Raw genomic sequence first — 15,216 nt, 5'->3', positions numbered from 1 at the left:
TTAGAGGTGCAGTGTATGGTGCTTTTATAATCAGGGATATAGTGTATGGTGCTATTATAATCAGGGACACAGTGTATGGTGCTATTATAATTAGAGGTGCAGTGTATGGCGCTATTATATTTAGGGGCACAGTGTCTGGCACCATGAGAACTTTATCTTTGTTTATAGGTGCAGAAATATTTGAAAAGTGAGAAGCTGAATACTTGTGAGATGCAAACTGCAGAAATAGGCCGTGGCAGGGAGAAGTCATCATAGAGGTCTGGACCAGATGGAAAAGAAAAGAGAAAAAGAACAACTAGAATCTGAGATCATCACCTGTGAGTTACTTAATGTAAATGTTTATTCTGCCTCTAATCAGCACTGTAGTCACTGTATGATCTGCAGCGAGATGATGGGTGGTATGATTTTTCTTTTTGTGAAACAGCATCTCCCAGCATATCCTTACCATTGTTCGGGCCATGCTGGGAGTTGTAAACAATTTAGTGCAATATATGGCAGGGGTTGCACTAAATTGAGCTGTATTTGTGCTGGTGTTGCATTTATGTACTGAGCTCCGTTCTGGTGCTGTATATATGCACTGAGCTTTGTTCTGGTACTGTATATATGTACTGAGCTGTGTCCTGGTGCTGTATTTATGTACTGAGCATTGTTCTGGTGCTGTACATATGTATGAGCTTTGTTCTGGTGCTGTATATATGTACTGAGCTTTGTTCTGGAGCTGTATATATGTACTGAGCTTTGTTCTGGAGCTGTATATATGTACTGAGCTTTGTTCTGGAGCTGTATATATGTACTGAGCTTTGTTCTGGAGCTGTATATATGTACTGAGCTTAGTTCTGGAGCTGTATATATGTACTGAGCTTTGTTCTGGTGCTGTACATATGTAATGAGCTTGGTTCAGGTGTTGTATACATGTAATGAGCTTGGTTCTGGTGTTGTATATATGTACTGAGCTTGGTTCTGGTGTTGTATATTTGTAATGAGCTTGGTTCCGGTGTTGTATATATGTAATGAGATTGGTTCTGATGTTGTATTTATGTCCTGAGCTTTGTTCTTGTGCTGTATATATGTACTGAGCTTTGTTCTGATGTTGTATTTATGTACTGATCTTTGTTCTGGTGCTGTATATATGTACTGAGCTTTGTTCCTGTGTTCTACATATGTAATGAGCTTGGTTCTGTTGTTGTATATATGTAATGATCTTTGTTCTCGTGTTGTATATATGTAATGAGCTTGGTTCCGGTGTTGTATACATGTACTGAGCTTGGTTCTGGAGTTCTATTTATGTACTGATCTTTGTTCTGGTGCTGTATATATGTACTGATCTTTGTTCTGGTGCTGTATATATACTGATCTTTGTTCTGGTGCTGTATTTATGCAATGAGATTTGTTCTGGTGCTGTACATATGTATGAGCTTTGTTCTGGTGCTGTATATATGTACTGAGCATTGTTCTGGTGCTGTACATATGTATGGGCTTTGTTCTGGTGCTGTATATATGTACTGAGCTTTGTTCTGGTGCTGTATACATGCAATGAGCTTTGTTCTGGTGCTGTATATATGTAATGAGCTTGGTTCTGGTGTTGTATATAGAACTATATTGCTTGTTAAAATATGTAATATATATGTAATGATCTTTGTTCTGGTATTGTATATATGTAATGAGCTTGGTTCCGGTGTTGTATATATGTACTGAGCTTGGTTCTGGAGTTCTATTTATGTACTGATCTTGGTTCTGGTGCTGTATATATGTACTGATCTTTGTTCTGGTGCTGTATATATGTACTGATCTTTGTTCTGGTGTTGTATTTATGTCCTGATCTTGGTTCTGATGTTGTATATATGTACTGAGCTTTGTTTTGGTGCTGTATATATGCAATGAGCTTTGTTCTGATGCTGTATATATGTACTGAGCTTTGTTCTGGTGCTGTATATATGTACTGAGCTTTGTTCTGGTGCTGTATACATGCAATGAGCTTTGTTCTGGTGCTGTATATATGTAATGAGCTTGGTTTTGGTGTTGTATATAGAACTATATTGCTTGTTAAAATGTACAAATGGCTTTATGCTCGAGTTGTGGAAAAAAAATTACACCTCATTGATTGGTAGAGAAAACAAACATGGCGAGGGGGGCGGAGATGTTGGGAAAGAGGTTCGGGGGGTGCGCCAAACGGAATCTTTGCCTCGGGTGCTGGAGAACCTAACTAAGCTTCTGGATAGATGGATGGATAGATAGATAGATAGATAGATAGATAGATAGATAGATAGATAGATAGATAGATAGATAGATAGATAGATAGATAGATAGATAGATAGATAGATAGATAGATGAAGGAGGTGATGCAGCAGCTTGCTCCTTCTCATTCTATTCTTTATGCATTAAAAATCAGAACAAGACTCCAGCGCCATCCATCACACCCGTCACATCCATCACTCCCGTCACACCCGTCACACCCGTCACGCTGTCTTCAGTCACAGGTAATCTGCATCTACAGTGTCTAATACATGACATACAGACAAGATCTACCTCTATCTTGTCACGTACAATCTTCTCTGCCGACAGGGGGTACAACCTGCCACCAGCCCCTGCTCAGAGGGGAGGACCCCTCGTGTGTCGTGCATTTTATATATTTATGGCTTTTCAGCTCCATTTTTTTTTTTGCTACAAATGACTCAGAGAATTAATAGACATTGTATTTTATATTACTGTTACTGCTATAAAACATACATACAGTCTATGGCCGAAAGTATGTGCCCCCCCCCCTCTCATTCATGTGTACGGCTAATATCAAGCATACAGCAGCGCAATCTCTAGGGACAAGCATTAGGCTCAATTCACACACAGCGTTTTTCTGTGTTTTTCGTGGCATTTTTAATGGCTTTAATGCGTTTTGCGTTTTAATGCGTTTTGGTTTGTGGCGTTTCTGCAGTTTTTTTTTGTTAGTGGCGTTGATTTGACGCAGCATGCCCTGGGTATGGCGTTTTTCTGCATTTTTTCATGCAGTTTAACCCCTTAATGACAGCCCATGAATATGGCGGTCATTACGGGTATTTATGGCACAGTCCTGCCCCTTTTTCACGGCGCTGTGTCATAAGCCCAGCACGGCCATTGCTTTTCTTATCTTGTACTGATACTAACTTACTATACTCCAGAGCTGAATTTATAATTCTGCTGATTATTACTGGAAACAGTCAACAAACTGTAAATTAAAGGGGTCTTTCCAGAATTGACAATTAGCACCTATCCACAGGATAGGTGATGTGTCTGATTGCTGTGGACCCAACCTCTGGGTGGTGGGACCCGAGCCCCCCATTTCTCTTCACTGCACCCCTCACAGTTAGGAGCTTAAATGCATCAGCGGACGAGCATGCTCCCGGCTGCTTCATTCAAAGTCTATAGGACTGAAACAGATGAGCGTTGTACTCGACGGTCTCCGTCAGTCCTATAGACTGTGAATGGATAGGGGATAAATGTTGATTCCTGGAATATCCCTTTAAGACACACCCCTAATAATGCGGGTGGGGGGGGTTAGTTTTTCCTCCACCAGATTATTGTACAGGATCTGGTGTAAAGATGGCATTGTCTAGAATACAAAATCCGCTGAACAAGCTCTGTGCAGACACTGAACAAGCAGGGAATGCTGGGAGATTTCAGCTCTGATGCCTGCAAAATTGTGGACATACCCTTTAAGGATAACTTTTCTCTACCAATGCTCCAGCAAATCAGGAAGGTAAAACAGAACTGAAATCCGTCCGTGATTGATGCGGTTGTGTTGTTTATTTATGCGCCACTATAGATGTCCATAAGGGAATTGTAGAAATTAGCAGGAGGGCACTTTAAGGACTCTCCAGTCCCTACGTCAGCCTGTCCCCCGCTGCACCACCTGTCATAGTAAAGGCCTTTTGCAGATTTTTTTCTTCTCACTATGACACGATGTCTATTGCTTAGGCCTCATGCACACGGCCGTAGCCGCGTGCACAGCCCGTGATTACGGCACGGACGGCTCCAGAGTGTCATCTGCGGGCCGTCCGCAAATCACGGACCGTGCACACATTGATTTCAATAAGCCCGGACATCAAATGCGGCCGGTATAATGACTTGTCCTATTTTTTCTTTTTCCCGATTATTTGCCAGTATAACCCGAACCTCCCAACCCTCTATTACAGCCATGACCGGTATGATGGATGCATTTTTGAACAGATTAAAACTAATCCTTATAGATCCCATTGACTTATAATATTGGAGTCCGTCAGATTTCTGTAAAAAATCCAGTATTTTTAAGCTGCAATACCAAATGCTACCATGGACAAGGGTGGCGCTGTTTTGGAAAAAAAAACTCCTTTAACTTTAAGATGCCTGTGCCGGTGATGGTTTCCCATAAAAATGTTCCATTAGATTTACAGTAAGTTTAATTAACTCCTGTCTATTTCTACAGACGCATGAACATAATATAAGTATAGCGCAGAAATCTTCCCGTCGTGGCTGTAACCGCAGAGATTACGAACAGTTTCACAAAAACTGGGAGAAAATGAGGGATCTTGTAAAACCCCGGCTGTGAATCGGGGGGGGCGGCAGTGGGAAATTGGCAGGGGCTCATAGCCGGGCAACGTGGTAGGGAGATAGGGCTCGGGGGGAGGAGGGGCAGGTGTGGATTTAGAAGGGGAAAAAAATGAAAAATGATTATCGACTTTGAGACACGAGCTGAGCTGTAATGAAAAGAGAGTGCGGAGCCGACAGCGGAGGCCGGAGAAGCGGCAAAAAGGATATTACTGCGAAATTAAAGATAGCAGATAGAGCCGAGCAAAAAACATTCAGACCAACCTTTGTGTTCATCTTGGGGCCGTTTCTTCCATCGCCTTCTTTTTTTTTTTTTTCTTGTTAACCTCGTGTCACAGTAATTGGACCAAGACTTGGCGGGAATTCCTGGTATTAGAGAAATCCACCGCGCCGTTAGCAAGTTTAACCCCTTCCGCGCGCCGCTCCCCCGCAGTGTGCTGTAATGTGCAGGTGGAGATCTCCAAATCAGTTCGCATTAGCAACACAGACCCAAGTCCCCCCCCCCCCCCCTCGTGACCCCATGATCCTGATTCCTCCGGCTCTCACCCACAAAATAATCCCAAATATTCTCATGGTTTATAATTGGGTTATTATAGAATGTATTATATGCCCCACCCCCCCCCCCCCCCCCCAAATTTCACCTCTTCCCCTACAGTGTCTGTATAAATCATTATCGACCTTCCTATAACCTTTATCGTCTTCCCAGAAATCACTCTAAAAACCCCCGAAATACTCCAACATTATCTGCATGACACATTAAATCCCCCCCTTCCTTATTGGTACCCGTATAAATCACTAAAGGGGTTCTCCAGTTTTAGGTTAATAAACATTCATCGTTATATAAAGAAAAGTTCTGGAAATTGTGTAATCGACTTTGTATTTAGATTCCTAACCATTTTCAGGATCTCTGCTTGCTAGCAATTAATGGAAACAGTCTTGTTTCTATACAGAGGCTAAAAAGTGTATACTGATCACAGCTGAGGGTTTGTTACAATTGTATCCAGTCTAGACAATCCTCTGTGAGCTAAACAGGCTGGACTCCAGATCGATACATTTTCCCTGGGCTGATACATTGTAACAAGCTATCAGGACAAGTGAGAGATTTGTGCTGATGATATATTGAACTCAGAGAGGATCGTCCAGACTGGATACAATTGTAGCAAACTTTCAGCTGTGAGTAGGACGAAGGCCCCATGCACACGACCGTGCAGTATTTATGGTCAGTGAATACTGCATGGAGGGGCCACGGAGTGTCATCCGCGTTTGCAGAACGTAAGTATAGGAGCACGGTCCGTAAATGCGAAAAAACAGGACATGTCCTATATTTTATTCTACATTTCTACGGCCCGGACACGCACCTATAAATACACGGGACTGGTGCGTGGCCGATAGAAATGAATGTGTCAGTATTTTATCCGCAATTACGGATCCGTAATTGCGGATAAAACTTTGGTCGTGTGCATGATGCCTAATTCTGAATTTTCATTCTGTGGATGTAAAAATGTATCCACTTACTGACAGCAAGCAGAGATCTTAAAAAGGATAAATTGAAACACAAATTATGTTAGAAAGTTGCAGAACTTTTCAAACTTTATTTGTATGAAACTGGAAGAATGACTTCAGCACTTTTATAAATCCTCAGCACCCCCTGCTCACAGATTACTGCATGGGTCATTAAGGCTGGGTTCACACTGCGCGTTCGTTTTTGTGACGTTCTTAACATTTAACTTTTTTTTTTTTTTTTGGTTGATGAATTTCCGTTGAGAAACATGGACGTTTATCTACTAAAACAAAAAAACGCTTGTTAAAAATGCAACAACAAAATGCACAGTGTGAACCCAGCCTAAGTGTCCCTCCAACCTCCCCCCATTCCTCTACCTATAGAATTGAATAACTGCCCCCAATTAGCCGCATTCCTTCTATGTGCGCTATAATTCGCAGGTGGAGTTCACATTAGCAGCAGAGACCGGAGTTCTGTCACCCAGAGCAATTATTTTACCTTGACGATCCTGATTTCCTGGCTCTCGGCCACATGAACGCCTCCCAGGACCCAGGTGTTCCGCTTCTCGGGGCGGTTAATTGGGCAGTTGACAGGCGGCTCGGTCTCCGTTGTGTTTGTCACTTGCATTGATCTCTGTGATTCACTTTTGTCTCCTTTATTGCATTTTATCTATTCCGTTATATTCCTCTTATTATCCTCGTTAGGTTCTTCTGAGTCACCCCATTAAGCTCCCTGTTAACAAACGCCAGGATCGTCAGTCCTAATCCTCGGGCTGTAGTCTGTAGATCAGACCAATGCAGGATTTTTAAAGGGGGGTCCCCATTCTCCAAGATTTCAGTGCCCACGTTGGAGATGGCAAAATGCCCCTCACCCATTATATTGAATGTCTGGGAGTTTTACGGACAATTGGTAACGCTGGTTATCACCTATTTCTGGTGGTTTTGGATGGTGCAGGGGTTAGTAGAGGTGATTTAGGTGTAGAAATCTTGATAGAGTTTTTCTAGTGCAAAGCTCCAAATCCCCTACTTCTCTTCAATAAGCCATAGAGTTACATGATAAAATTCTGTCTGCCTGCAGCCACCACTAGGGGGAGCTCACTGCATAGGGAATTATACAGCTCCAATTCATCTCTATAATAAATTTGCATGTAATGAGCTCCCCCTAGTGGTGGCAAAAAATAATTTTATCATATAAATCTCATGAGTAACTTAGATGTTTTTTTCCAGGTACTAGTAACCCCCCTTCCCAAAATGTGCCCCTGCTGAGCTCAAGTGCAAGAATCACTAAGACTCTTCTCTGTATTCATGCTTCATTAAGGGGTTGACAGCAATTGCAGATTATCGTAGACATCTTGTTTGAAGTGGGGTACCCAGGAAATTTTCCACTCTTCCGGGAGTCTGGGTGATCACCCCTTTTTCTGTGAGTCTTCCAGATATTCCAAGTACGGTTCTACTCCCAGAGCAGCAATAAGCGGGCGCCCCCTATTGGATGATCCCGTTACTGACCATGTAGGCTGAAGTCTTATCTCCATACACAGGAGTTTACATCTCACCATGTATAATAATTACTCAGTGACTATAGAAGATGAAACTCTTGGGGCTTTATACATTATTAATGAGAATTTCGTTGTTTTTTTTATGCTATTAAACGGCTGCGAAATGCACGAAAATATGAATAATGCAATTACAAGGCTTTATGGCAGAAAAACGGAGAGATTCTCACACTCTGCAAGTAATTTCTGACGCGTTTCTTGGTTTCTGCTGCCTCTTCAGTCCTCCATTGTTCCATTTACTATATTGAGCTGCAGCTAAAATTACTGTCAGAACCCAATTTTACCGTTTAAGTCTAAGTGACAATTAATTACTTGCACTGATATTAAGTTATATCATTATCTAATACTCTGCTCACATCCAGAGCTGCATCTAATTCAGTGCATTTTTTCTCTGCTATAGATTGCCTCATGCCATCATTAGATCTTCTACAATGTATCACGCTAGAGCATGCGCTAAACCAGCAGGGGGCAGCAGCAAAAAGCAAGATCACTTATTCCGAGGTCACTAATAGTAAACCAGGAAAATGTTGAATGCAGCTCTGGATGTGAATGGAGTATAAAACAACATATGTAAAGATTTTGCAAAGTTCTTCAAATATCACATGTAGATATAAACTATATAGAAATTATTGCATTTTGGTCTTGTAGTGGAATATTAGCACAGCCCTAGCATGGACCTGGTCTGTTCGGACATGCTGGTAGTTGTAGTTTCACAACAGCTGAAGTGTCACAGGTTGCAGACCATTACCTTAATGAAAAATCCAGATCTTATCGATCAGGACAACTTGTGTATTTTCTGCTGCCCTTGGATATGACAACAAGGGATGAGCTTAGAGCTGTTCATATAGCGGATTATCTGTATAAATAAACACGACTGACAATGACAATGGAGTCTTCCTGTCCTGAATTGTCTTTTCCGCCCCTGTATCGCTGCTGTCCATGGTGCTGATCTGCAGGACTCTTATTACTGGACGGAGGGTGCGCTCTCCATTGTGCTGAAGGAGCAAATTTATCGGCAGAAAACGACTTCACGTTTCAAGTTTTTATGTTAAACGTTTTATTTACATTTTTGGTATTTGTTTTATTTTTATGTTACTATCTGAAATGTTGTTGTTTTCACAATAGATTGAAACGTCACTAGAGGCAGGTCCAGAACTCATCTCATTCTCATTACAGGGCAGGGTTGCAATGGAAGGTAAGACTTCAATGACAAAGCTGGGGGAAGATAACAAAGGATCACACCATAATAGATCAGCCGCTCTTCCCTCCTCTTCCTCCCTGCACAGTGCCCTCTGCTCATGATACAGAGCATGCCCACTACACTCCCATAGAAGTCAATACATTGTTTTCTGTCTGCAGCAACTCAGGTAAAATGTCTGCCCCTTTGTTTGCTCTAAATCAACCCGTTTTGCTGGGCTGTGATGGCCCTGGGCCTAAGGCCTCATTCACACGAGAGTGGCGTTTTTGCGCACGCAAAAACGCGGCGTTTTGCGTGCGCAAAAGCCACTTAACAGCTCCGTGTGGCATCAGCATATGATGCGCGGCTGCCTGGTTTTCGCGCAGCTGCCATCATTATGACACTCCATTTGAATGTTTGTAAACAGAAAACCACGTGGTGCTTTTCTGCTTTCATTCATCCTTTTGACAGCTGTTTGCGCGAATCACGCAGTTCGCACGGAAGTGCTTCCGTGCGACATGCGTGGTTTTCACGCACCCATTGACTTCAATGGGTGCGTGATGCGCGAAAAACGCCCAAAGAACGGACATGTCGTGACTTTTTTTCAGCGGACTCACGCTGAGTAAAAATCACGGACATGTCTGCACGGCCCCATAGACTAATATAGGTCCGTGCAACGCGCGTGCAAATCACGCGCGTTGCACGGACGTAATTCACGTTCGTCTGAATAAAGCCTAATAGAGACCCCCAGGGCTGTCCTGTGATGATACCTTAGACATGTCCTAACAGAACCCTCTGCATTTCATATGAACAGAAAATATTTTATAAGAATACATAGATCTTCCAATTCTTTACAGTTAAATATAAAAGAAACAGAGCTAACATGGTATTATATTTAAACATTGAATTATTTTTAAAATAATGTTTAAAAAGTTTAATAGCTAACCACTAAATCGAACATTTTGTGCTGATTAATTCCTCATTATATTTTTATAGAAGTTGGAGCTCCATTTTTCTGATACAGAGCTCCAAATCTCCTGCAAAGATATAGAATTGAATGATAGAATTCTGGCTTCCTGCAGTCACCACTAGGGGGAGCTCACTGTATACTGTGTTATTATTGAGTTCAATGTAAATTGTATGTAGTGAGCTCCTCAGCTCCACCTAGTGCTTGTTGCAGGTAGTCACAGTTTCGTCATGAAACCCAGGAGATTTGGAGCTGTGTGTCAGAAAAACAGAACTCCCAACACTATAAAGATATATTAAGAAATTAATCAACTGAGAATTTCGGACCTGAATATGACATGGTGGTGGACATTCGCTTTAAGGGGTTAAATGGTGCAATGGTTTCAATTCCCCATTGATTTCATGTGCTTCGCTCCACCTGGAGTCAGAGAACTGGAATTTTTAAGTTCTTTCAGAAATCCATCATCTGTGGAGAGGCGACGTTTCATCATGGTCATCTCCGTCCTCACTCAGGAGAGACTTGTCGTGTAGAATTAAAATGTTTAATAAGTTGAGAGTTGTTGTCCTTACAGCCGAGGTCTCCAGCGCGGCCACATCGGACAATGACTCATTCTGTGTCGCTGCTCGGAGAGAGGGAAATATGAGAAAATAATGAATGTGATTTCTGCCGCTCTGGTTTATGAACGCAAATAATATACAGGAACCCACAGGATTAGAACTCGCGGGTTATTTGCCTGATCACCTTCTTCTACAGCTCAGGCAAAGTAATATTAACCCCTTCCCGACATCAGCTATATATATATATACACACACACACACGGCGCACGTGGGGTGAGGGAGTATGGAGCGGGCTCACGGACTGAGCCTGCTCCATAGGACGAGCGCGTCGGCTGTATCTTACAGCCGACACTTCCAGGTAATGAGTGGGATCCCGCTCGTTTAACACATTAAATGCCGTGATCAATAGTGACCGCGGCATTTAAATCACTGGAAACAGGGGGGCAACCCCCTGTAACGTTACAATGACCCCCCTGCGGTGAGATCGGGGTGTTCCGTTGGTTGGCATGGCAGCCTGGGGGCCTGATGAAGGCCCTCATGTCCGCCATCTTTGTACTCCTATGAAGCCCAGCCTCCGGCAGGGCTTCATAGGAGACTGTCAGAACCAACATATGCTGCAATACATTGGTGTTGCAGTATATCGTGCAAGCGATCCAACGATCGCTGGTTCAAGCCCCCTAGGGGACAAGCAAAAAAAACCAGTAAAATAAAGGTTTGTTTTTGTTTTTTTAAAAACTTTTCTCATTTTGCGTAAAGCACAATGTAAAAACAATTTTTAAAAAATATGAACATAACTGGTACCGACGCGTCCGTAAAAGTCTGAACTATTGCAATATATCGTTATTTAGTCCGCGCGGTGAACGCCGTAAAAAATGAACAACGTCAGAAATGCAAAACTTCATAAAAAGTGATAAAGTCTCATGTACCCCAAAATGGTACCAATATAAACTACAGCTCGCCCCGCAAAAAATAGGCCCTCATACCGCTAAATCGACGGAAAAATACAAAAGTTCCGGCTCCCAGAATGTGGCGACAAAACTAACATTTTCTTTTTAACAATCAGTTTTTTCCTTGTAATAGTAAAACATAAAAAACGATATAAATTTGGTATCGCTGTAATCGTATTGAGCCGCAGAATAATGTTAACATGCCGTTTTTACCGCACGGTGAACGCCGTAAAAACAAAACCACCCAAAAGATTGAGGAATCGCTGTTTTTTTCCTATTCCACCCCAGAAATATTTTTTTCCCAGTTTCCCTCTACATTATATGGTACAATAAATGGGGCTGCGAAAATCTACAACTCGTCCCGCAAAAAACAAGCCCCCATACGGCAATATTGATGAAAAACTAAAAAAAAAGTTCCGGCTTTTGGAAGGTGGTGAGGAAAAAACGAAAGTGAAAATCTGAAAAATGGCTGCGGCAGGAAGGGGTTAAAATAGATTCAGTGACCCGTAATGGTCAATATGGCCGCCACGTTACCCGATCAAATCCCATAGATTGGGTATTACTGCACAGATCAATGAGGCTTTGGTCAGCAGGGGAGGGATTACTCGTTTTAATCCCTTTGCTAATGACATTGTTGTTAATTATAATCTGATTCATACGGCGGCCGCGTAGGTCAGGTGCATTATGGGTAAGAATTCCAATGAGGTCATTGATGGAGTTTTCCGAGGATCGGTGGTTGTTTTTGTACCAGGTCGTAACATCAAGTGAAAGCATCACAAGGAGATGATGGTGGTAGTTGTATGTTACCTGGAAAATGTTTATTAGAATGTCTATATCAGGGGTGCGTAAACTGTGTCCCTCCAGCTCTTGTGAAACTACAACTCTCAGCATGCCCTGGCAGCCGCAGGCAAATCAGACGGGTCACTTTATGTCCAATAATCTCATTTAAAGAGCCTATACCTGGGCCCCCCTGGGTCTTGGGCAACTAATACTGCTACACATAGCGCCCCCTAGAGTTCACGTCCTTCATTGGCACTTTAGGGGTTGAAATGTAGTCGGTGCAAATATATCCAATAGGGCACAGATTCATTACTCCCAGGCGGGGGTCCCCAACCTGTGGCTATTGTGAAATTACGAATGCATATACTGTATATTAAGTGTTTTATTAACTTAGGTCTATCTTAAGGGGCATGTATACTTTTGCAACCATTTTTTTTTTTTATTATTATTATTATTGCTCCAATTCTTCTAAATTAAAAATGAAGTAACTTTGCAAATTGTCTTGATTTCTAATCTCCTATTGTTTGTGTATACAGCTACTTTGCAGACCTATGCGTCTCCATGGTGACAGACTACAAGTAAACCATGTGTAGTCTAATCCTGCAGCCGTGTGTTACTCTCTTACATCTGTCTACACTTCTACTGTCTGTAGATTATCAATAATAGGAGTAACACATGACTGCAGGATCAGACTACACAGGATTTGTTTGTAGTCTGTAACCATGGAGACACATAGGTCTGCATAGAGCTGTATACACTAAATCGTAGGATTTCTAATCTGTATCTAGCAATTCCTTTTCATGTAAGGCATCATTTACACGAGCATAATATACGCGCGTGCGACGCGCGTGCTCTTCACGCGTGTCGTACGCACCTATATTAGGCTATGGGGCAGTGCAGACAGTGCGTGAATTTTGCGCAGCGCGAGTGCCCTGCGTAAAACTCACGACATGTCCTTTCTTTGTGCGCTGTTCGCGCATCACGCACCCATTGAAGTCAATGGGTGCGTGAAAACCACGCAGGTCTCATGGAAGCACTTCCGTGCGAACTGCGTGGTTCGCGCAACAGCTGTCAAACTCTGAATGTAAACAGAAAAGCACCACGTGCTTTTCTGTTTACAAACATCCAAACGGAGTGTCAAAATGATGGCGGCTGCGTGAAAATCTCGCAGCCGCGCATCATACACTGATGACACACGCAGCTGTTAAGTGCCTTTTGCGCACGCAAAACGCTGCATTTTTTGCGTGCGCAAAACGCACACGCTCGTGTAAATCGGGCCTAAATGTTAGAAAAAAGAAGCAGCACATTCTTGCAAACATTCATTTTACACTACATGCTCATGTAAAGAACTCGAAAAATCAATTATATTCCGACTGCAGCCACCACCAGGGGGAGCGCAAGAGCTAACTGCATACTGTGTTATTATTGAGTAATACAGTAAACAGTAAGCTCCCCCTGGTGGTGGCTCTGTATTATAAAATTGGAATTTGTTTGTATATATATATATATATATATATATATATATATATGTAGATTCAGCAGTAATGCATATATATTTATTCATAGTGTTTAGGTGTCATTAGTGTTCACAGTGTGCTGTATATTTAGGCCTCATGCACACGTAAGTATTTTTTTCCTCCAGTAAATACTGGCGTAAATACGGCTCCTTTGTCACACGTATTCGACCCGTATTCCACCAGTATTTACGGACCCGTGCCCGTAAATACGGGTCCAGTGTCACCAGTATTTCACCCGTATTTACAGACCCATTTTCTCTGCACTAATCAACAGCCCCTTCTCTCTATCAGCGCCGGAAAGAGAGAAGGGGCAGCCCTTTCGGGCAGAGTTTCCACAGCGATTGAAAGTAAAAGAAGTTCATACGTACCCCGGCCGTTGTCTTGGTGACGCGTTCCTCTTTTGACATCAAGTCCGTCCTCCCTGGATGACGCGGCAGTCCATGTAACCGCTGCAGCCTGTGATTGGCCTGTGATTGGCTGCATCGGTCACATGGGATGAAACGTCATCCCAGGAGGCCGGACTAGAGGAAGAAGCAGGGAGTTCTGGGTAAGTTAACTTTTAATAGTATTAACTCCAGCGGTAGTCACTGTCCCGGGTGCTGAAAGAGTTACTGCCGATCAGTTAACTCTTTCAGCACCCTGGACAGTGACTATCCCCTGACGTCGCCTAGCAACTCTCCCGTAATTACGGGAGCCCCATAGACTTCTATGGGCCTGCCCGTAGCAAACGGGAAGGTACCCGTGGCCAATAGAAGTCTATGGGCCCGTAATTACGGGCGTTTTTACGTTCGTGAACATGAGGCCTTACAGTCACGGTTGTTCTTGCATGTTACACGTTTTGTATCATTTTGATGGAATGTGCTGTTCAAACTTTTGTGTTGTTTATGTGATTCCTATATGTGGGGCTAGTGACTGCCTCCATTTTTCATCTTGCCCTCCTCCCATTCTGCCCTGGGTGATTTTAATCAGTTTAATGCTGGTTCCTACCATCCCCAGGTATATATGTAGGCTTAGTCCCAGTTCTGGGTGTATGTGCAGCGTAGGTCCCCACCTCATAGAGGTCGCCTTATCTTGGCAGGTGGGCTCACACAATTTGATCAGAATGTGCGCTAAGAACCTCCCTATTGTAAGTAAATTCAGCAGTAATGCATATTTAGGTATATATAGTGTTTAGGTGGCATTAGTGTTCGCCATTTTTGGATATATGTATATGTTCAAGGTAAACTTCAGTCTTGGTTTTCATTCTTTTTTTATTAAACCATGGAATATGATGCGGTAGATGAGGGCAGACAATATGCACTTTCCTATTGGAGTGCCACTGGATCAGCGATAGTTACAGTTATCAGCATTCTCCTAGAAGGAAGGAAGAGATTGGAGTGTGATGGATGTGGGTGATACAGGGAGTAATAGAGGGACTTGTGTGGATAACTTGGAGCAGAAATATTGGAAGATGTATAAAAAGAATCCACATCAAGAACATCTGACCCTTCATACCAGTGGTGAAATGGTTAATCCTGTTCACTTTCAACTTGTGGAAGTCAGATCTGTTCTATTCCTTGTCTGACACCTCCAGGCAACTTCTAGGTTTTATCATCATTGTGTCATACTGCCATCAAGTGGCCAATTGTGGAACAGGCAGCTGTGTGTCGCCGCAACCATGG

At 42.7% G+C, this 15,216-nt stretch overlaps 1 protein-coding gene across 2 annotated transcripts in view; it reads left to right on the top strand.

The window, feature by feature from the left end:
- Positions 1–15,216, top strand: part of ASIC4 (acid sensing ion channel subunit family member 4) — a 240,528-nt gene that overhangs the window by 185,384 nt on the left and 39,928 nt on the right. The window contains exon 1 of one of the 2 annotated variants that reach the window (XM_075829130.1): positions 8,769–8,805. The exons of the other annotated variant lie outside the window; for it this stretch is intronic. The gene's annotated coding sequence lies outside the window, so the exon portion shown is untranslated. Of the gene's footprint in view, positions 1–8,768; positions 8,806–15,216 lie in introns of those variants that run through there. 2 annotated transcript variants of the gene reach the window in all.

Source organism: Rhinoderma darwinii, chromosome 6 (assembly GCF_050947455.1).
Source record: "Rhinoderma darwinii isolate aRhiDar2 chromosome 6, aRhiDar2.hap1, whole genome shotgun sequence".
In the NCBI taxonomy this organism is placed as follows: domain Eukaryota; kingdom Metazoa; phylum Chordata; class Amphibia; order Anura; family Rhinodermatidae; genus Rhinoderma; species Rhinoderma darwinii.
This window is presented reverse-complemented; position numbering and strand designations above follow the sequence as displayed.